This window comes from Lepeophtheirus salmonis, chromosome 6 (genome assembly GCF_016086655.4).
Source record: "Lepeophtheirus salmonis chromosome 6, UVic_Lsal_1.4, whole genome shotgun sequence".
Lineage (NCBI taxonomy): Eukaryota > Metazoa > Arthropoda > Copepoda > Siphonostomatoida > Caligidae > Lepeophtheirus > Lepeophtheirus salmonis.
This window is the reverse complement of record NC_052136.2, coordinates 53394886-53418590: the sequence shown is the minus strand read 5'-3', so window position 1 is coordinate 53418590 and position 23705 is coordinate 53394886. Positions and strand designations below refer to the sequence as shown.

General features: G+C 30.5%; 1 protein-coding gene across 4 annotated transcripts in view; it reads left to right on the top strand.

Annotated features, from left to right (window-relative positions):
- The window catches only part of LOC121119809 (urea transporter 2), a 99181-nt gene that overhangs the window by 71575 nt on the left and 3901 nt on the right, over positions 1-23705 (top strand). The gene's annotated exons all lie outside the window — the stretch shown is intronic.

Below are 23705 nucleotides of genomic sequence, written 5' to 3'. Positions count from 1 at the left end.
TGCATTTTATTAATTACTTAATTTATTTTGTCATTTTTATTCCTTTTATCTTCATAAATTGATAAGCTTTATTTACTGTCGATGACACCATAAAGGAAAACATTGGTCACTACAATTTTTTTAGCACGCATTCTTACTGGATATTTTCCACCATCCGGATACATATCTATTTATTTTTTCGGTCCCATCTTCGACATTTCTTTGTAGACAAATATCTGAAATGTATGGCAATATGCAATTCTTTGTTATCTTTCCAACGAAGAAGCATAATTTGGTATGATAAACAAAAATTATATGAACCTCTTTTTTTTCTTTTTTTATGTGGTCTTTTCTTGATAAAAGACTTTTTTCTGTACGGTTGTCCCAACATGTGCCTGATGCTAGATTTCCATAGCTTTACATAATAGTAATTCTATTAAGTAAATGAATGTAAAGTGGTTGTCAAAAATAATCTTATGTCTTTTATTTGTTGGAAGTTTTGCTTGCTCAATCAATTTTAGAACAACTTTTCATCCCAATCGAATTTTTGAGACATTCTTTTTTACACTTTCTGGCTCCCTACTCAGATATAAATCAAAAGAATGAAGATACGGACCGCTCGAACACATTGTCCACATTTAGAAACCAAATACTTTGGGCAGCTTGGATATATTGCTTGGGATAATGCTTTCCAATATATGGAATCATACTATCGTCAATTTAGATATATTTGGGTATTTTTGCATATTTACTTAGAAGGGCTAACACTGCCAGTTAAAAATAAATAAAATAATAATATTTTATATACTTTTTAAAATACTATTTTATTATCCCAAATTGTTATTTTTTATGTACAAACGGAGTGTAAATATATCTACGTGAAAAATTACTGTGGAAAACAAATAAAAAAAATATTTCATTGTTGCACCGTAGTATCTCCCAATTATGATTAAAATTTAAAAACATAAGGGAAGGGAAAAAAATTTAATCATATTCGTCGAAATTAATATGCCATCAGACATAAGTTGAACGTAGATTTATCTTAGCGCCGTCCTTAATGGGTTAACCCTTTACAGAGAAAATGCAACAAAAATAAGATACTGCATAGTACAAAATGGATATACCAATAATACATATTAATTTTTCGAGGTGTAGTAATTCGTAAGTTTCCGATGTTTCACGTAACAGCTGACTTTTTAAGCTTTCGAATGAGATATTGTTATCGCGTCTGTTATTCTTGTAAACAAAAATGGAATTAAAAAGAAATCAAACTACTGCTTTGATTTGAGCCTGCCATAGCATGCCTGAAATTGTCAAGAATGTCGAGATCGAGAGGCACATAGTCTACAGGGTCAGAAAGCTTATGAAATAGGGGAATAGCCTTAAAATCGAGCCAAATACCGAAAGGCCGTACAAAATGACCCAAAAATGGCCAAAAGGCATTTGAGGCCAAACTCGCCATGTCCATGGCCAATTTTACCGAAAAAAAAGACTCCACCCTGTGTCCAAGACAAGTGGGCGGGTGCTCCATCCTGTTGGAAGACGAAGGACTTACACGACTACTTGAAGATTTTGAAGACCAAGGTACTCCCGTAGGTCTTTAGATCACCAAGAAGTTGGCAAGGCGTCCTACGTCATCGAGCAGAACGGGACACCCGCCCACACAACCAATATTGTGCAAGCCTGGATGGAAAAGAACATGGAGTTCGGCCCAAGAACTATTGGGCTCCCCTAAGCCCCGATCTGAAACCTTTAGATTACTCTATCTGGTGGCAAGTTGAGTCCAAGTCCTGCAGATCACACCGCACAAATGTCACTGCCCTGAAGTTTTCCGTGGATAAATAGTGGAGACTCATGGGAAGGGACTACATTGACAGTGTGTAGCCCACCTTCCATAGCCGCTTGAAGGCCGTCATGGAGAGCAATGGAGGTCAAATTCGTAAATCATATCTGTCATTGTGTGGTTAATAAATGTCTAAAGTATTGTATCACGTCTGAATAAATTGAAACACAGGACGAGCAAAAGTTTTTTCACGTTGAATAGTGGTACCATTTTGAACTACCCTGTATATGCCAGATATTACACGGATATTTCAGTATGTGGATAGATTAAGACCTCAGCGATATAATGGAGAATATTAATTAAAAAAATTTATTTCGAAAAATTACTTTATTTCATTATCTGAAAATGTTTTCAGATACAAATAATAAAGAGGTTATCAAGAATAAAGTAAAGAAATAAGCATCTGTAGATAATAGTATAAATGTTCTAAATTAAGTCATGTTTTACTACTTTCTACTTACTAAAAAGGCAGATACAAATTACTTTCATAAAAAGAGGAATTAGTTTATAGTCTTTTTAGGGGGAATGAACAGTTAGTAAACAATTTCATAGTAGAATTTACTTAAAATATTTTGATATTTTTCTTTTATTTCCGTATTTTAGAGTTAAAAATATGATCTTAATTGAACTATCTGTTTATTTATAATGTCAGATTATGAAAACAGTAACATACATATTTTTATTTCCTAGAGTGTCTTAGAGATCCTTATTTTCAACTAATGTTCTTTAACTTATATAATGATTTTTTTTAAATCATATCTAGGTTACGATATTTAGGATAATCATGAACATACTCTAATTAATCGAAATAAATAAGTGTATTTGTTGTTACAAAACCATTTCTAACTTTCTTAGAGTACTTGGAATTTTCAAAGATGATCATTTGTTTTTCTTTTTTTACCGTGCTTATTTTGTTCTTTCTACAATGTCCTGATTTATAAGCGTCATTAAATATCTTAAATATTATAAGAATTACTATAAATTAGTCATAGTATTGGTAGTTTCTGATTAATGGAAAATATTGTGATATAATTGAGTTTGGATATAAGAATTTTGAAACTGGAACCAAAGAGGAAAAATAGAAAAGAAGATAAGGACACAAAAAAATCTCTAAAACAATTTGAATTTACTTTTTAATTTCAATTTATTCCTGAGGGTTATCATTATTTGTTTGTAAACTACAATTTTAAAGATTTATCTTACATCATAAAGACAAGAAATAAAATACAAGGTAAGGGCTTTGTTAAAAGGATAGTTATATTTCTCGATATTACAATCTGATATATCATTTAATGGAAAAACCTGTGAATACAAAAATCATTTTTTTATAAGGGGACTTAAAGACCCCAGGAAATAAATACATTAGTATTTAAAGGGAAAATAACGTAAGGGTAAATGAATTTTTTCTCTTACCAAAGTATTATCAATTTAGTATTTTTTGATTTCAATTCAAATATAATTTCAAAATGTGAGTAAACAAAAAAAAATCTTCATGTTTTTTATAACATTGTTCATTTTTATATACATGCCTACTTTTGAAAGACATACTTATAGGGATAATTAAATTTTTTGAGTTGAGTTAAGACATCCAAAAGTCTTAACCACTGTTTAAATGAGATTTATGATACTTAAATTCACGATTGTTGATAAATGACTAGAAATTTAATCCAAACTACAAATTGTTTTGTGTGTTGACGGGTCACATCTATGTATTGTTTCCGTCAAGTTCCTTTTAAAATTTTATTTTATAGAGCTGAATAGTATATTTCAATTTTCTTTTTGCTTTTATATTAAGTTAAAAAAGATAAAAAAGTATATTTTTATCATTTTCATCTTGTTTCATATTTGTACCTCAGATCTATTAAAAGTTCATTTTTCTCATGTCAACATATTGCCGTCCTTTTTTATTTGTTCAATTTTTTTCACAGGCCAATGATTCCCATAAATATACTTTTTTTGTATTTAAATAACTAAGCAAACTTGCAAAAGCAATTGACGTACGCATACTTTAAATTATTACTATCAATAATAATGTAAAACTCCTCTTTTTTTTCTCAAAAAAAGTATACTTTGGCTAAATATAAAGTTGTTTACGTATATAGGGTAGTATAATGAATATTTTTTTTATTTTTTCAATCCTTTGTATCAGATTCTTACATACTTAGAAGGTATGACAAAGAAGTCGATAAATGGTACATTATTCTGTCCCGTTCACGGCTTTATAACTAAAAATTGAAGAAACAAAAAATAAAATAATCAATTGAAAAGTCCCCGGCCTACCATAGTAAACACATTTTTGGCAAAATTAATTTTTTTATTCAACATGAATCCCTTCAAGGGGGATACAATGATTAAATCGATCCTCCAACTTTTGAATACCATTTTTGTAGTACGATTTGTTCTTTGCTTCAAAATAGTCCTCAGTTTCGGCGATCACCTCTTCATTCGACGAAAATTTCTTCACAGCGAGCATTCTTTTGAGATCTGAGAACAGGAAATAGTCACTAAGGACCAAATCTGGAGAACAAGGTGGATGAGGAAGCAATTCGAAGACCAATTCAGGGATTTTTTCCATCGTTTTCGCTGACTTGTGACAAGGTGCATTGTCTTGGTGAAGCAGCACTTTCTTTTTCTTCAAATGCGGCTGTTTTTCGGCAATTTCGTCTTTCAAACGATCCAATAACACTATTCAATAGTTGCTGTTGATGAATCTTCCTTTTTCAAGGTAGTCAATGAAAATTATTGCATGTGTATCCCAAAATACAGACGCCATAACCTTGCCAGCCGATTGTGCATTTTCCCACGCTATGGAGCGGGTTCATCGTGTGCAGTCCACTCGGATGACTGTTAATTGGACTTTGGAGTAAAATGATGGAGCCAAGGTTTATCCATTGTCACATATCGACGCAAAAACTGGGGTTTATTACGCTTGATCATCTTCAAACTTTGCTCCGAATCGAACTCGTCCTTGTTTTTGTTTAAAAGTGAGCTTGCGCGGCGACCACTTTACACTTAGTTTTCTCATACCCAAATATTCGTGAATCTTATGATCTACACATTAAGTTGATATTTTTAGAGTATCTTCTATTTCATTCAATTTCAATTTACCGACATTCAAATTCATTTTGTGGATTTTTTTAATGTTTTCGACGGTAACAACCTTGTTTGGGCGTCCAATACGTTCACCGTCTTCGGTGCTCATTTCACCACGTCTAAGCTTAGCATACCAATCCTTGATGGTTGATTTTCTTGGAGAAGTGTCCTGAAACTTGGCATCCAGCCAAGTTTTTGCTTCAACTATATTTTTTCCCTTCAAAACCAATATTTTATTAAAACACAAAATTAATTTTATCTACTTTTTCACACTAACAAAAGTTGCTTCACTCAAAATGCTATAATTCAGAAACTAATGATCCGACAGCTGTCTAATGTTTCCATGCATCTTTTCAGGATTAAGACTAACTAAAAACATATTCTTATCATTCTAGTAGTGCCATTTATATGTTAGGTATGGGACTTCTCAATTGACCTAGTACATATACAGGGTAGGGCAGCAAAACGTGGATTGTTCATTTATATTTATTTTCTCATTGCTATGAAAAGACTTATTGATTATTTTCGTGATATTCTGTTTCCGCCATTCTTTTTACATAAACAAACTCAACTAATCATTTAGTCAAATCATCATCATACAACAAGCGAAAAATAATTGCAAATTAGATCTCCTAGACCCTTAAGATGATTTGATGAAGATTACGGACATTGTTAAGTGTTCTAGGAGCCTGACTTTTAAGTTGGTCAAGATGAAAAAAATTGAAAAAGACCTCTCCAGAGAAGGTCTTGTTAAGTTTGAAGAAGAATATAAAGGAATATTTCACTAAGTCGATGAATTGTCTCACCAATGACTTCTATCGGGCTTCTAGGACCATCAGGAGAGCAATGAAACTCAACTTGGGATTAGTTTCTTTCATAAGAACACCACGCCACCTTCTGACCGAGGGCATGTACGCTAGGAGGCTCGAGGGTTCGAAGAACATCCTTCCATGGATCAAGGCAATTCAGAAAATTTTCTTGGACAAGAAGATTTTCACAGTTGATCAAATCTACAACTGCTGGAACGACCGAAGAAGAACAAAAGAAGAGGTCCAATGGGTTATCACACCAAACATATAGGCCAAACAATGATCCTCAGTGTTATATCCTGTTATGTAAAGAAGATGCGTTTGTTCTTTTTCAAGGCTGGACAGAAAATCAGCCAGGAACCCTACTATAAGGTGCTTACGTACACCATCTTGCCATGGCTGAATACCAATTATCCGGAGGGTAACAACGCGTGGACTCAGGACGTTACCCCCTCCCTCAAGTCCGCCAAGTACCAAAAAGTTCTGCGCATTTAACATGGCTCAATTCTGGTCCAAAGAGATATGGCCCTCTTCCTCACCAGATTTGAGCTCACTTTTTTCAATATGGGCACTTTGGAGAGGGAAACGAACAGGAACCTCACACCAAAATGTGTACATACTGAAGTGCTCCATTATGACAAATTGTCAGAGGAGTTTATCATTAATTCTTGAATGGCCTTCCGACGACGTGTAAAGGCTGTGATTCATAATGAAGGTGGGCATATTGAGTACAAAAAGTTTTGCAAAAACCTTATCTACATATGTGGTTAAGAATTTTTTTTTCTTATTATTGATAATATAAAATTGTTGATGTATTTCTAAATCCATCTCTCGAGTCAATGTCTTACTTCTCTACCATGAACCTATATCTTTCATATTTTTTGCTGGGAATACTCAAAAAGTAAATTGTAAAATCTGATAGTATATAAAAATTGTAAATTGCATAAGCAAATTGTTCAAATTATGAAGAGTTAATTTTTATATGCCAAATACACTCATTTCCATTCTCTATTAGTAAGATTCCCATTACTCATAATTAAAGATGGGACCTTTATTAAAATCAATTTCTTTTGATGTGTCTTTTGGGGAGAAAATGAATTTTTGCTATAAAGATGAGAAACTCCTACATTTTAAATAGCATAAGAGCAGGAGAAAATATTATAATTAAATAAAAATCCTCTTGAGCACGTCATACATTTCAAGATGATTATTCCTAATATAAATAGATAATATATGCTTAAGTGATTATTTCACAATTAATTAAACAAATATATCATACCTACGGTTAAACATAAGTATAATATGTAAATACTAATTAACTAAAGCCACATTAATATAAATATAATATCCTCCATGATATTTGACAGATCAATTTTAACATATCATAAATTCAGCCATTGTCTGATGCTGCATCATAAAATTTATGGTGTTTCTTGTGTTTTTGTCGATTGCCTTAATTCACAATCTAATTATTCATAAGTATATTGCTTCTCCTCATCAGCGATGTAATGAATGACCTTTTCGTTACCATTCATTGCCCTTATCAAGGATCTGTGAATTTTCGTAAAAACGCTTATTTCTTAATGTCATTCTTGACGATTTCCATTATTTTATACGATTTTTACAAAACGAATGGTAATATATAGGGGGGTTATGTTGTGTATCACAATTGTTTTATTTACCTTTAGTTTTATGGCGTAGTGAATAGTTTTTATATAAAAACGCTGATATCAAACAAATCAAAATAAAGCACCGTGTTAAACACTTTTCCTTATGGAAAGGACCAGAGATGCTTTGAATGATTGAAAACAAGGTGTACAATATATTTTACTGATAAATAAAAGAAGTATATAATGGCTAACTCATAACATCATAGTTTAGACGATATGAAGGGCTTAAAAATGAAAAATTTCGCTCCAAAATCACATTTTAAAATTTAAATGACCAGCAAGGCGTCAGTTTTGTATTGTTCAAATCAAAAATAGGTCATTTTGTAAAGGAAAGAATATAAAACCCAAAATTAGATAGTGTATTCTATATTATATGTTTTAAGTTAGCTACTTTGTTCCTAATTACTCTAATATAAATACTTATTTATATATATATTATGTATATATATGTGTGTGTATATATTAATACTTTGATGATATTGTTGTTGATTTTTCGGTTATATACTTTTCTATGGTAGTATTATGTATAAGTATACATAGTGCGACAGGGAATTTTTCCACGTCATTGAGGTTTTTTTTTGGACTAATTAAGGTTTCTGGTAACATGTCAAGTAATGTTTCGATACATATGTTATTTTTCTTGTGGATTGTTTTGCTTTTGATCAAAATCGGACAAAAAATGAGTGAACAGGAATGAAAAAGGCAGAGAGTTTCGGATCTTTTCGACGCGGCTGTAGATCAAAAAAGAACTTTAGACATTGTTAGTGTGACTGTGAGGACAGTTTGGAACATGACAGTGGCCAAGACGAATAGGGAAGGAGTCAGAAGGCGCGCAAGAAGTGGAGAAAATGGTTTGAAGCGCCCTGGATGAAGGCTAACTATAATGTGAATAACTATGTGTGTTCCCAAGATGGTGCCTCTAGTCATAAGGCCTTGAATATGCATAAATTTTACAAGGAGAACTTTAAAAACTTCTGGAACAAGATATTCTGGCCTTCTCCCAGTCCTTATATCAATCCCCTCGACTTCAGTATGTGGAGCATCTTAGAGAGCAAGGTTGGGAAGACATCACACAGAAATGTGCAGGAGTTCAAGGCCAGCATCAAGAAGTGATTATACTGTGGCAACCTGTACCAAGTTCCAACCTCAAGTCGAGGGTAAGATAGAGGCTTGAGGCAACCATATTGAATAATTCTTGCCATGATTGATTGCTGAAAGTTTTTTCAATAACATTTTTTATTAGACTTTTTTAATAAAAAGTTATTTAGGTTATGATTTTGTTTCTTCATCGCAGAAATTTTTTCCTGGGGCACTCTGTATATTTTGAGATAAAGAGAGAAAAAGTAGAAGAAAAGCACAGAAAAATAATAATAAAATGGGAGAGAAACGTACTTTCTTTTTTCCTTTTTATATGATACAAAAAAGAAAAAAAACTCCAAAAGAAAGTTGCCTTATGTTAATGGAATTCTTTTAATACAAAATAGGCATGATAAAAAATTGCCTGTATTTTATAATATATGATTTAAAATATTTATATTTTTGTATAAAAGGATTGTCATATTTACTATTTATAACAATCCTTTTAATATAATTAAAAAGAATGCGACGACTAAGTAACGTGCAATTTTACATTGCATTTGTTGTACGCTGTCGATTAATATGTTTCTTTTCTCTTTGTCAGTATTATGGTCGTTGATACGCACTCATACCCGTACAAAGCTTTATCGTATGATCCCATGTGACCAATAATGATCAAAATACACTTAACTAAAAAATGGGGGCCGGAAATACGAAATTACCTTTCCCCCAACTTATTATATAATACAGTTTGTCGGTGTCCTTTATGGGTGCCCTCACCATTGGACCTATGGGTTAAACTTTGCATGTGAACCTCCTGTGAACTTATGGCTATAATGGATATTCCGATTTTCAGGGAAAGTTTAATATAAAGGGGGCTTATTGTATACCCAAAACACAAAAATATTTTTGAAGCTCAAGGAGAGTAGATAAGGGTTGAGTTAGATACCAAAAAATGACTGGTGTCACCAAAAAAATCCATACAATTACAGATATTTAATAAATATATGAAATAACAAATAAGTCATGGGCGAAAAAAGAAATCAGTACAAAATTTTATTTTTGGTTTTTGTTCAGTTGCAAAAAAAAATATATATTGCCAATGTAATAATATTGGATAGAAAATGCATTTTCATATAAATTTAACACATAAAAATTGATTTTTAACGGAAATATTTGTCAATTTCCAATTAATTTTCTTTTTTTTCATGGAACATCAATTTGAATTTTTAAAAAAATTCCAAAAAAAAGATGCATTTTGAATGTTTATTTATAAAAATATACTTAAAAATTTATGAATTTTCAATTTCTGAAATATTTTATTTCTTATTAATATGTGTAGGTATATATCTATAAATACATTTTTTTTCGGGGGGGTGGTACAACACTCTAAATGTGGTTATTTTTCTTCATAAAATAAAAATACAATATTTACATTCTAAATTTAAATTAATATTATATTCAAAGGCTAATTAATCAGAAAGAAAGAAAGGTTTTCCTTTTATTATTTCTCTGGTGAAGTTTATTAAGGTCTATTATATATATAGCTAGATTTATATATTATATCTAGGCGAGAATTCTTTATGTTCTATACAATTTAGAAAATTAGAGTCACAAAAAAAATTATAAAACATCATAATTTATTTTGATGTCTTCACCATTGTTGAATAAACCTTAACCCTCCAGACGACAGCCATCTAATCCAAAAAGTGTACTTCAGAGACTCAAATCTTTTGGAGTTGTAAATCTAAGAATGTAAGTTCATACCTCCAATAGATCTCAAGCTAAGATATGAACACCTTACCAAGTGACTTAAAAGCTCCTTCAACAAGTTTTTAAGTTTATTTTTCTTGTATGATACAATGGCATTAAAATATGTAACTATTATTGTAATAATTGTCTGGAATGGTATTTATCAAAGAATATAAATAGTACCACTCGATGTATTCATTCAATATGAATGAATATATTAATACAACATATATCCTTTTCTTGGAAAAATATGGCAAATATGCCCTTTGCAAAATGTCCTTCAGGAAAAAAAAATCACCCAATTTTTCTTAGAACTTATTATTAAATGATAATTTTTAGGTTTTGTCATAGTGGTTCGTTGGCCACTTTCTGATAAATATTCATAGTATATCATTTGTAAAGGATAAATAATTAAACCAGTTTATATCACATAAACTTGTATTCCACATTTTTTAATTGCTTCTTTGCTCTGATTCAATATTAGTACACATTATAAGTAGCATTACATACATATACTCATTTTGACCAAGGAATTATCTTCGAAGTCAATATTTGTATTTAGAGTATATTTCCTTCTCTTGGAAGAACCGAGACGAAAAATTTTTTTCTTTGTCTTTTTTTCAATATATATATTCCATAAAAACAAATTATATCATTTTTTTTCTATATAAATACAACTTTACACGTGATTGAATTAAAACTAAATTTTCTAAAAAAAAACACAACAATATATGCGTAAGTATACAAACATATAGATAACATTCTTCTTCTTTTTTTCCCTCATAACAATGAATCTTTGCAAATTTTTAGGGGCGACATAGAGCACAAATATAAATAATTTTAAATACCAAGTCATGATTCATAGTTGATTATGACTAATGAGTAATAATATAACATCCCTATTTTTCTCCCTTTCCTTTTATTTGTCCCCAAGGGAATCAGTAACATTAAAATAAAAACATAACAATAATTAACCAATAAAATCTTGCTCCTTGTTTTTTCTCGCTAAATAAATATAAGCGTGCGCGTACGTAGGTATGTAGTGGTTAAAGCTTTAAACTAAGTAGCGAAACAAGGACCCACGTGATGAACAGCTGAAAAAGTCATGGTGCACAGTATTTTTTGTCCACTAGAGGGTTATTGTTTGGAAAGATAATTAGGAGGAGTTAATAGGATCGTGGAATAGATTTTACTCTTAGAAGATGCTCATTGAAGGTCCAGGAGACGTAAATTGAATTGTTGAGTGTAATAGGAATTGAGTATCAGTATTCCTCAACCCGTTTAGTGTTTCGTGGTAAGAATGAGCCGCGTTATATGAGTATCAAAAATAATTTACTCTTTAGCTTTTGTTATATTTTCAGATTCACTAACTTTCTCATTCATAATGTACTTATTTGTCTCATTCCTTACTAAATACCAAATTAATTTCCTGATTTAATAGTTATAGTTTTATTGATCGTTATAAGTACAACGGGATAAAATAATTAATAATTTTGATCGTTTGTCTGAAACTCTTTTATACCATAATGATGGTCTTTCGTCTTTATTTAAACTGAAGGAAAAAACTGGATTTGAATTGCGTTCGAAAAGGAATTTCAGTTATTTTGTTTGAAAATGAAGATTATTTTTTCCATAAATATAAACTATGTGCAGTAATACTGTCTTGTTATAAATAATAATAGAAAAACTTCAAAACTAAAATATATTTATTACTATACAATAACCATCAAACACAACCAAAAAAAAGTTTCAAATATATTATATCTTTTAAAAAATTTATTATCAGAGAATAGAGAAAAAAGTCAAAAGCTATTAAACTCATTTCTGAAGTCAATAAATTAAAATTATTTTATAGTATCATTTTGAATCTTATAGAGCTTATTAAAAACCGTCTATATAATAATTTTATTGGATGTTCAATAAATAGATTCAGTTTGATCATATGAGTTAATTTGAATATCAAATTTGAAGGTAATGAATTACTTTGGTTATATTATGAAGTATTTTTACTTTTTGAAGTAAAAATATGGAAACAATACTAATTAAGATGAAATATTAAGTATTTAATGTTATATTGATATTATACATGTATTTGCACAATAAATACAGGAAGACAATATGTCTTTATGACAGAAAAGCTGAAGCTGACCACTTGGATCCAAATAATCTACAATATTCTTACAGTATGACATCAGTTTATTTTCTTTGGTAAAAAAATAAACTCTTATATTATATGATATATCCCCATATTTCCGTACGATTATACTGATTGTGATAACTTTTCTTCGAAAACCTCAGCGTGATTGATTATAAAGATATCGTAGATATATATTGTAGAAACTAGTATATTCCTTGGTAAATCCCTCGCATTATGAAATTAGGAACACTAGTGTCCTAGTAATATTGGAGTTCGAAAGGCATTTCAATAGATGAGGGTTCCGTTTGGTTTTTTTCATTTTCCTCTCACGAAAGTAATTGATCACGGAATATCTAGCATCCTCCACCACTATAAGGAAATACACTTACTGTCTCTTAACTGTTACTTAATTTGACATCTTGAATCCTTTATGACGACAATGAAGTAAATACTTATCTGTCTCGTGATTTGGTGAAGAAATAAGGACTCTGGGCGACTTGCTGCTGTTCATAAATATACTTATTTAATTTTTGTGATTCTCAAAAATGTAATTACCTGAGGTACAAGGCATTACAACAGTAATAGGAAGCAATAACCTTTGAGTAACTAAATGAAAAACGTGAATTTCAGAGGTTTCGTAGATAATGATCATCCATACTACTATATTTAAATTCAAGTAATTCAAACTTTACCGCATTAAGAGCTTCACTGAAGGTTACTTTATATTGGTGAGACTCGGTGGCAGGAAAATCAACAGCGACATCTCGCGAAAAAAATTATAACGCAGCACCATTCTTTCTCCTCTGGCTAACGGTCGCGTTTCGCTACTTGGTTTCATGCTTTAGTACTGGATAACTAACTAACTACAGGTAGCTAAGGTGGCTTGAAGTGATCAAAAAAAGAAGAATAGTCACTTTTTCGTTGTGAAGATAATTACAAACACATATAGTATTAAAAAATGACGTAATAGACAACATTTAAGCCAAAAATAATCTTGGCCACACCATTCCCGTTGCATTTAAATGAAATTTAGAAGTCCGTCTTTATTAGTGTTAATTCAAACTCCCCAAGAGCCACCTCCTCTATTTTTGGTGAAGGGCAGACACCTCTGAAACGCGCTGCAGAGATAAAAGTCTGAATCTTGCATATAACCTTCGACAGCAGACGAAGTCCCTCGTTGGTTCCTTTGAAGCCGTATAGAAGCTCACTGGATCAGTGTTTATTCCTATTTTCTCCCCTACACCCTTTCTCACATTCTCTATCATGTCCCGTAATGTTCCACAGTCCCAGACTATGCAAGAAATTGTCTTGCCTTACTTACACTCCACACAGTGTGCCCAAGCGTCATTAAAATGTATCCCAGTAAAGAAGACCCCCAATGATATCCGATATTTCAAGTAAATTTCTGTTTGATTGAGGACCGGTTCCCAAATTGCTACGAGATATTTATCTATAATTTCCGTCTTCACCGTTGCCCTAGTAAAGTCATTTCTGAAACCGTCCTTGCCAAGTTCATTCTCATCTTTCCATTTGGAATGTTATATGGACTCCCTTTCCTCGTAATTCGGTTGAGTGTGCATTCCTCTGATTTTCACGTTCTATTAATACTACCTCGAAGAAAAAATGATCTGATAAACCATTTGTGTTTATCTTTTCATCTGATATTTTTACAAAGTCATTCATCAGAGATATAGACATGGCCTATTCTGTCCTTGATTTAACTTTTGCATTTTGCTTAATGAAGGTTGGCTTGTAGTTGCCCGTTATATCTGTAAGATCATACAATTCATTTGACATCTTCCATGCTATAAAATTATTTCTTTTAGAGAAACCACATTTGGGCGTAAAATCCCCTTTAGTTTCTTTCTGATACATTCAATTCTCCAGCTGTTAAAACTTTTTCTGTTATGGGATTGTATCTTAATTTGGTTAGCAAAGTTTTAAAGAATTCTTTATCCCCCGATGGTATAGAGATGGCTAAATTTACACCTCTGTGACTACATAATTTCTATTTTTATCTTCATCAACCAGTCTTGCCGAGATATTTCTTGTAACAAGTATTTTAACACACCTTGCTGGGTAATTTGCTCCAGTTAAAATTGCATTGGAAGAGTAATTTTTCTAATTACTTCAAATGAAGGACCATTCACCTGCACTTTGCAGCCTCGTATCATTTTAAGAGCCCACCTTGGGGAGATCGATTGCAATCAAATACTTTAGTGAACTATTTTTCTTTTTTTTTTGTTGGATGAGAGCCCATCAATATTGGTCTGCAATATTCGTAGGCCTCTAGTTTTTTCGATACATTCATATCGGTATTATTTAGATATGCATGCTTTTTTACTTTCCGTAATTGAGGGGGTAGTCCCTTCGCTCGACGATTGTCTATCCCTTCTCTTTTGTTTTTTTTTGAATTTTTTAAGACACAAACTTATCCACATCAAGTTCAACATATTATTTTTTGCAGAGTCCCCATTGAGCTATGTCATGCAAATTTTTATTGATGGAATTTTATAAAAGATATAATTAAATGGAACATTTCTGAAAAAATCATTTTTTTGTCTGGATTTTCTGGTAAATGTGATAAATCGATAAATCCCAGCAGAGAAACGGTATACATAATAATGTCGTGAAAGAAAAGACGTGATGATTAATTTATAAAACACAAGGACCATTAACATCTTTTTTTTTATAATTATTATTAGAAAAGTATGGTTAGATCCATAAATTTATTGTCTCATCTTTATACTTACAAATTATGTATGACATTTTCAAAGTATTTTATCTATACATTTTGTATATAAAATGAACCTTTTAATACAACTTTGCGTTAAAACTTTTCATTTTGAATTTTTATTAATTATATATATTTCAAAAAAGTCGGTCAAAAAACATTACACAATAAATCTTTTCAGTCCAACTTTCTCACAAAAGTTTGAAGAAAATTATTAACTACATCATTCGCTCTAAAAAGAATGTAGCTTCATAATAAAACCACTTTACTTGTAAGCATGTATAATTATACTGTGTAATTGATTAGGAAAATATTTAAAATAGGAAATCAATAGATAGTAAAATAATGAAGTTTTTTATTGTTATATTAAAATCAAGCAAAGTTTGCATACAGGCATTTTAATAAAAATTAATCACCGATGAACTAGGCCGAGTAGAATCAAAGAATCTTTTGAAAATGAAAATCAACATTTCTTAGGCTTGTACAACTACACATCATATATAATCTCATATTTGAAAATTATCAAATATAACATCCCCCCAAAAAAAAGTAGTTTTGATGATGTCAGCGATCTCGAGCGAGTGGCCTCGACAGTTGTAATCAAATTACAGTATTTTTTGTCTGTGGCAAAGTAACATACTAGGTATGCGCCTATCAAATGAGACTTTCGGCTATTGGTCCCTAGGTGTCGTCAGTTAACATTATAAATCGGTCCAAAAATCTAAATGCTTATTTCGACATGTGACAACAATATTTAAATCATTGTTTAATTCCGCAATGCACTTTTTTTGCACGTAAAAATGTCCAATTTTGTGCTTACAAACTACGATATGCAGACATCATTGATTTTCTATTACCAATTGAAGAAAAACGCTTCTCAAGCCCATCGAATGCTTGTGGAAGTTTACGGTGGGCAGGCTCTAAGCAGAGCACAGTGCTTCAGGTGGTTTAAAAATTCCAAGGTGGTGATTTGGAAAGAAAGCAATGCTGTTTGTGTTCTGGAACCAGTGGGGTGTCATATGGTATGACCTTCGACAACCCGGTGAAACCGTTAATTATGATCGCTACCAACAACAATTGGCCGATTTGAACCATGCTATACGCCCAAAAACGCCCAAAATATGAAGCCACGCAACACAAGGTAATTTTCCTTTATGACAACGTACCACCGCATCGCTCTATAGCCACCCACCAGCTTGTTGAATCGTACAACTGGGAACTTATTTCTCATACAACTTACTCACCAGACCTGGCGCCTTCCGATTATCACTTGTTTGCATCGAGGGGCCATGCATTCAATTATTTACACTTCGATTCTCACCCTGAAGCCAAAAATGGATCAATGGCGGGTTTGTAGCTAAAGATGAACATTTTTTTTTGGAAAGGCATCCACAAATTCCCTACAAGATGGCGAAAATGGATGGCTAGCGAAGGCGCATACTTTAAAAATTAAATATGTAACCATTTTTTCACAATTAACGTTCAAAATTTAGTAAAAAAGTATCAATTCATAGGTACATACCTTGTAATGTTTTCCTACGAGTCGTTTAGCTTTGGATGCATTAAATGAGTTCAGGTGGGCAAGGTTGGCCGAGAGGAAATAAGATTGATAGGGAGGGAGAAGAGAAAAATTAAGAAACTTTCAAGATATCTTTTTTAGGTCGGGTTTCTTTTCCATCTCTTCTTTTATATATACATCCTAGGCTAATGCGTTGTAAGTGTATGTTAATGCGTACTTTTGAAAAATTATATTATGATTGAGGGAAAATAAAAATTATCTTACTAATCATATGTTATTTTATATTTATGTTACACACACGTGCGAGTATTGTTGTGCTTTGACGGCAGTTTTTTCTCTTGTTCTTATTTTGTTTCTTTTAATATTTTCAAATATGAGTCTTTGAATGTGTTCATAAGTAATTTTCTTTTAATTATAATTTAAAATTTTTAAAAAAAAGTGTAAAATACTATTAAAAAAACCACTTTGATTTGACCTTGTTTTAATTTTATATAACGTTTGTCAATATATACATATTCTAACTCATAAACTTCTGATTTCCTATTAACATGTGGTGGGTAAGGTATAGGGTCATTCAAAATTTGCTACCTACAAATAAATGGGTAAAAAAAGAGCGGTAAAAATATTTGTAGGCTGTGAGAGGAAAAAGAAAATGGTGAATTTCCTTTATTCGTGAAGCGTCCTTATTCACAAAATAGAAGAATGAGAATTAGACAATATTTGGCAATTGTTGATGAGGGGGACATCTACATGTCGTTGAACTTAATGAGAGTTAATATTATTACACTGAAATCTGTGTCTACAATTTATAGACTATTATTAATTGTAAAGAAATCAAAAACTCTGTATAGAAGTTTTATTGATTATGAATAATCAATTTCAAAAGATAAACTATTCTTAGATATGTAAATACTTTATTTCGGCATTTTTAAATTATGTTATTTTAAATATATATGTGTTAGTTATTTTAAATATTTGTTTTAAAATAATAATTATTTCACTGTTACTTTTATTTGTTTACTTTCAGGACAAAATATTGCCCGAAGTCAGGGCCAAGAAAAATTAACTTGTCAAAAAATAAAAACAAAAATTAATTTGTTTTAATTTATTTTTTCCTGAACAGAACTCATAAGTCAAAGCAATTTATCATATACGAAATTACTAAATAAATTGAAAGAGGTATCTTTGACTGTCAATTACTCTCAACCAGTTCTTATATATAATAAACTTGTATTTTAAAGCTAAGGTTTTTTTAATCCAACATGTAAATTAGAAGAAAGAATCAAGATATTACTGTATATGAAATTCTAATCGTTCCAATAACTTTTTCAAAAAAAAAATCAAGTAAGAAATAATTACAAGTTTCTTTGAATAACGTATCTACCAAACTACGTTATTGTTTATTGCCCATGACGTGAGGTATAAAGCGTTATAGAAACTTATCTCACGACGTTATCCCACTTACGTTTATTTTTTTGTCAGCAGTCGATTTTTTGTACTATTCATGACGCCTTATAAATATGATAAATGTTGATTGTTATACTTGAATTAACTATTTGGAATATATCAATTTAATAAGGTAATTTGACAAAAGAAAGGAAACATGTGATTGGTTAGGGTAGAGTGTATAAGTTCGCTCATAGGTCATACTTTCTCTTTCTATTGGAAACAGCGACAGTGGATAGTTGAATAGCCAATAATATTCTTCTTTCAATTCGCGTCCCTACGCTTGACGTACCAAAGTTATTTCCTTCTTATTGAAAGGTTGCGATAATTGAATTTCAACTATCCTCTGTTACTGTCTCCAATTTCAAGATAAAAAGACAAAGTATGACGTGTGGGCAAACTTATACAGTGTATCCATTGGTTACACATAAATGACTATTAAGCAAACATTATAAGTTGAAAAAATTTCGTTATATCCTACTTAATTTGACGTTGAATAATGGTAGCTATTAGAAAGCTTTATATTTATCTTATAGTTGGCCTAAAATTGTCTCTTTAAATCTGATGTATTGAGGATTCCATAATTTTTCAGAAATTGGTTACAAATAATATCATTTACAGCAGAAAATATCATTGAAAAAAATAAAAATAATTTTTTTTTAAAGCCTAGAAGCAATAGTTATACATTACATAAACTATACTTCTACCAAAGGTTATAAAAAAGTTTAACTCCTTAAAAAGTTGATTTTTTCACCTTTTTTTAGTGGTTATTTCTCCCTTATTTAAGAAGGGAAATATTTTTTTTCAAAAAACCTAATTAGTTCTTGTGGAAGTACACTTTGTAACCATTTATTCTTTACTTTTACTTTTTTTTCCTGATGAATTTCTTTTATGGCCCTTTAAGTATATATAGAGAACAAAAATTCATCTTAATAGTAGAATCTTTTTCTTTTTTAACCAGAGTCTCGCATTGTTAATTATATTCTTGTATTTAATTTAATAATTTATTTGCCAATGAAATATTCCTTAGATTGAAAATCGTTTGTCAAATACATCCAACTATTAGTATTGAATCGGTACTAGTTCTGATTGCCTAATCAGTCTTTTCCCCCTTCCCCCTTTCAGTCTTTGATTTTAACTGTCCGATATTTTTTACCATTCCATGGTCTTAAGGACAGATACATCGGTCATTTATTCCTACGATCCCAGCTATTCTTCCCTCATAGCTAAGATTGAATAATATAAATAGAAAGAAATCAATAAAAGATAGCTAGAACGTAAAATAGTAGGTTGTAGCCAGACACCTCCTACTTTAAATCTTACATATCTTATCCCTTGAAAGAGGTTATATTCAAAATCTAAAAGGACATACTAACTACTTCGTTTCAGCTTCTGTAGTAACGATAAAATACCGATGAGGACCCATCCCATGACAAACAAATTTTTTTAAACAGGACTGATAGTACTGCAGTCCTTCTAGGCCGATCCAACACGACCAATATTAATTTATGAAATGATTTGAGGGTACATAAAATAGACGATGTAATTTCTACATTAGCGTACGAGATTACTAAATTTGTATTAAAATTTATTTTTCAACTGTTTCGATTGTCGTCGTAGTCAGTTTAATCTCTAAATTATTTATAATAATTGTAAAATGAATTAGGTATGTTGTGTTATATTTTGCTACATCTTAGTCAACCCAACAAGATTAGTAGCGAACCTATATCTGTTCTATACCCCACTCTTCCCTCTTCTATTTACACTGTCTAAAACAACTTTACCAGATATATACGAAGCCCATAGCTATTTTTAACTTAGATAAAACTTTATCACCCTGGTAACATAAAAAAATCATTGGAAAACGCAGAAATTGCACACAAAAAAAACCTAAGAAAATTGAATAATTTTTATAGATAATTTATTCTTTATACTGTATATTATATTTTCATTATATATTCTAAAAAAGAATAAAAGCACAAGAACACAGACCGATAATCAATATATTGCTGTACCGGTTCGACTCTTTGGGACCCGGTTCGAGAGGCTCAAGAACCGAAACCACTTAACCGATAAGCTTATAACTTTGCTCGTAGCTTTAAAATTTGTTTTTAAGTTTTATAAAATACATGTTTTGACTCAACCTAACATTTTTTCAAATACATACTACATCTATGCAAGTGCTTGCCAAGTAAGTGCTTAAAATCAACGCTTCAATTTGGTTCCTTATCAAGAAAAACATGTATTTTAATGATGGAAATAAACATGTTTTTTAACAAAGGCTTTGCTCTGGATTTTTATCAGAAAATCTTAAGTCTGTTATATATTGTCTCATCGAAAAAAATATTTTTTTTCCAACCCAGAAACTTTAGTTGTCAGTATGTTGCCTCATGAGCATTACCACATTCGGACGTTGGCATTAGGAAAATGGCAGGGGAAAATGAAAGTTGCACTAAAAGCAAAATACTTAAACTACTTAAAAGCAAACTTATCTGTCAGAGATTAAATTTTTTAATTGTATGGAACAAATGTCAAGTTGCAGCACCATCAGCTCTTTGATGACCTTCAAATCATGTCAAAAGATAATAAATAAGAAGTTGTTTAATTTTGTATTAAAGTTTAATATTTATAGCAAAAATAAATTTTTTTATGTGAAACGATCTATTCTATACATTATGTCTATAATGTATATAATGATAAAAAAGTATTCGATTCGAAAAAAAAAAAAAAATTAAATAATTATAAAAAATTTGTTAATAAAACTGCACATTCTCTACTCTATTGATTTTCGGATGTAACCTAAAATATTGATAGTTTTTGTCGGTTTGTCTTATTTATCAACTCTAAATCTAAAAAAAACCTTCAAAAAATAACACTTAAAAGTAAATTTATCATAAAAATATAATATTTATCTCAACAATTATTTTATATCGTCATTAGAAAAAAAGTTCCACTTTTTCGCGTTAAAACCCCCAAATTTAACAAAAAAAAAATTATTGAAGATGTATTGTTCCTTAAATTTTGACTTTCAATCTCATTTCGTCTCAAAACCTATGGACATTTCTTATTCGGAACAAACTTTGATCCATGATATTAACATAGATAGAGATCTACATGCAAGGTTAGCAGATAACATATCTAATCGATATTGGAACCTGGAAGTATAAAAATCCTGTCTTTGGATTACAAATAAAAACAGTAATTAAGCCTAAATAAAGAGTCAAGGTCAAATGTTCTTAAAAATTAGATTAAGCGTGGAGGGTATTTTAAAATATGAGACGTTTTTCAAAGACTTATGACGGGGATACGACAGGATGTCAGTTGAAACCAATTTTAAGTCCGTATTAAAGGAAAACCTGCATGATTTAAAAAAAAATAGACTTAATCAATAGATATTTGATTAAGACTTTGTGACGTCAAGTTTTTCTTCGCTTTTATTTTCATATAGTGAAGTGACAGGATAATTTTATATGCTTGATGGCATTTTTTAACTTTGTTCCTGACAGTATGGTTCATAAGTAAAAAAATAGGTTACCTACGGCAAAGATTTTGTAAGAGTCTAAATTTAGGTGAGTGTAAATTTAAAAAAAAGTATAATATGTTAATAACCTGCAAAGAATATTGTTATTATTAATTATTCCTAGTATTAGCAAAGAAGAGAGTGTAAAGTTTTGTTAAAAACTGTAAATCATAAACTTTTTCAGTTGTTAAAAAAAAATGAAATGAAATATGGTCATTATTAGATTATTTCAATCCAGTTTATGTATATCCATCTCTACTTATGACATTCACGACCTGAAAATAATTAAGATGTAAACTTTATGTTATAAAAAATAAAAAATTGAGGATACAAAAGTATAATTTTCTCAGTATGTTATGTTTAGATTGATCATTTCAAACTGATATATCTACATATTTACACTCAAGAGAGTAATATCACATCTATTGATTAATACCAACTTGTTGAATTATCCAGGGTTATCTTTAATTATTTCAGTTTTTTTAAATGTAGCAAATTGTTGAAATTATTATTATTCAAGAAAGTTGTTGAAGTATTTAAATCTCTGCATACAAAATAGTTTTAAACATATTCAGCTCATTGGCTCAAACCAGACATTGAGAACATAAAAGTATTTTTTTTCAATTAAGAAGAATTATTTTCAAAACAAATTAGTTATTATTATTATTTTTTTGTAATGGAAACTGTTTGTTTCTCATATTATCCAATTACGAAACTCTTTTTTTTTAAATGATTTAAGTATATTTCGAGCATTATTAGTTTCAAAATGGCTTCATCATTAAAAAAAAAGTCTTAGTAAATAGATTTAAAAAAATTGATCTATACAGTTTTTAAAATCTCATCATTTATTGTGACATAATACAAGTAAACATATTGTATTACATATTGAATAAGAACTTCTTAGGTCGTATTTTAGTAATAAGGGATAATTAATAAGGGCAAACAAACATTGTAGACTTGAATGTTTGTTTTTACGAAAAGTTATGTAAGAAATTTAAAAAATGGCACAATGATATACAAATATACAATGATTGAAGCAGAAATTTCGATTTCAACAATGAATTGTATCGTTCAACATCATAGCTATGAGTGCTGTGGAAGCCTTATGATTACCTTTTCGTTTTGCTATGGAGTCTTCATTAATAAAACGTAAGTTAAAATTATCAGCAAATATTGAGTCACAACTCTTCACAAGTGGGGAAAGTAGTTTTGAGTAAAAATATGGTTGTTTTGATTCGGGACATAATATCAAAAATATTATATATACAATATTTGAGTTTTATTTTGACCTTACATATATATTTCCACTTATATGTATGTAGGTATCACAGACTTCAATGCAGATTTTTGTTACAATTCTTGAATCCCTTCTTGCCTCATTTGAGTTAGATTCGTTAAAATACATTTTGGGAATACCATGATAGTTTGCCATGCTGGTTCTTCTGTCACAAAGAATTAAAACATCAGGCCACTACAGATATCATATATATTTAAAAACATCATTCTTTCTTTTATTTGAGTAAGAAGATTATCGACTGTGCGGATTTTTTAAATAAAAATAATCATACATTCTCAACCAAAAAAAAAAGAAAAAAGAAAATCGTGACATCAAGGCTGGACATGTGCCTCTTTAGAAGCAATGGGGGATGCAAACCATCTAAGATTGATATACTTCCAAACTTCATCTCTGATCATCAATAAATGCTTTTAGAATTTTCAACTACGAATGAGAAGAAACACAATAAAATATGGATTCTGAATAGTACCATTCTGAAAGACAGTGTAAGCAAAGAATAATTGAACGATGGAATTGTCGACACTAAGATTCGGATTATGGAGCGAATGGAGATTTTAATGGAGTCGAAAATATGGAAAAACTTGAAAAGATTTGCTAAGCCATTTAGATATGGCAAATCCCTCCCCCAAAAAAAAGGCAATTAAAAATCTACTTGACAAATCTATAAAACTCCGAAAATTTGATCTCCTAAAATTCAAGGAAATTAAGCAAAGTAGGAAGAAAAAGTACCCTCTACTGAAAACAGTGACACACCCACAATTTCAGTGGGAGTGTTTTATGATAAAAATAATGAACTACAAGAAAGTCAGTCATTTGTTAACACTATTGT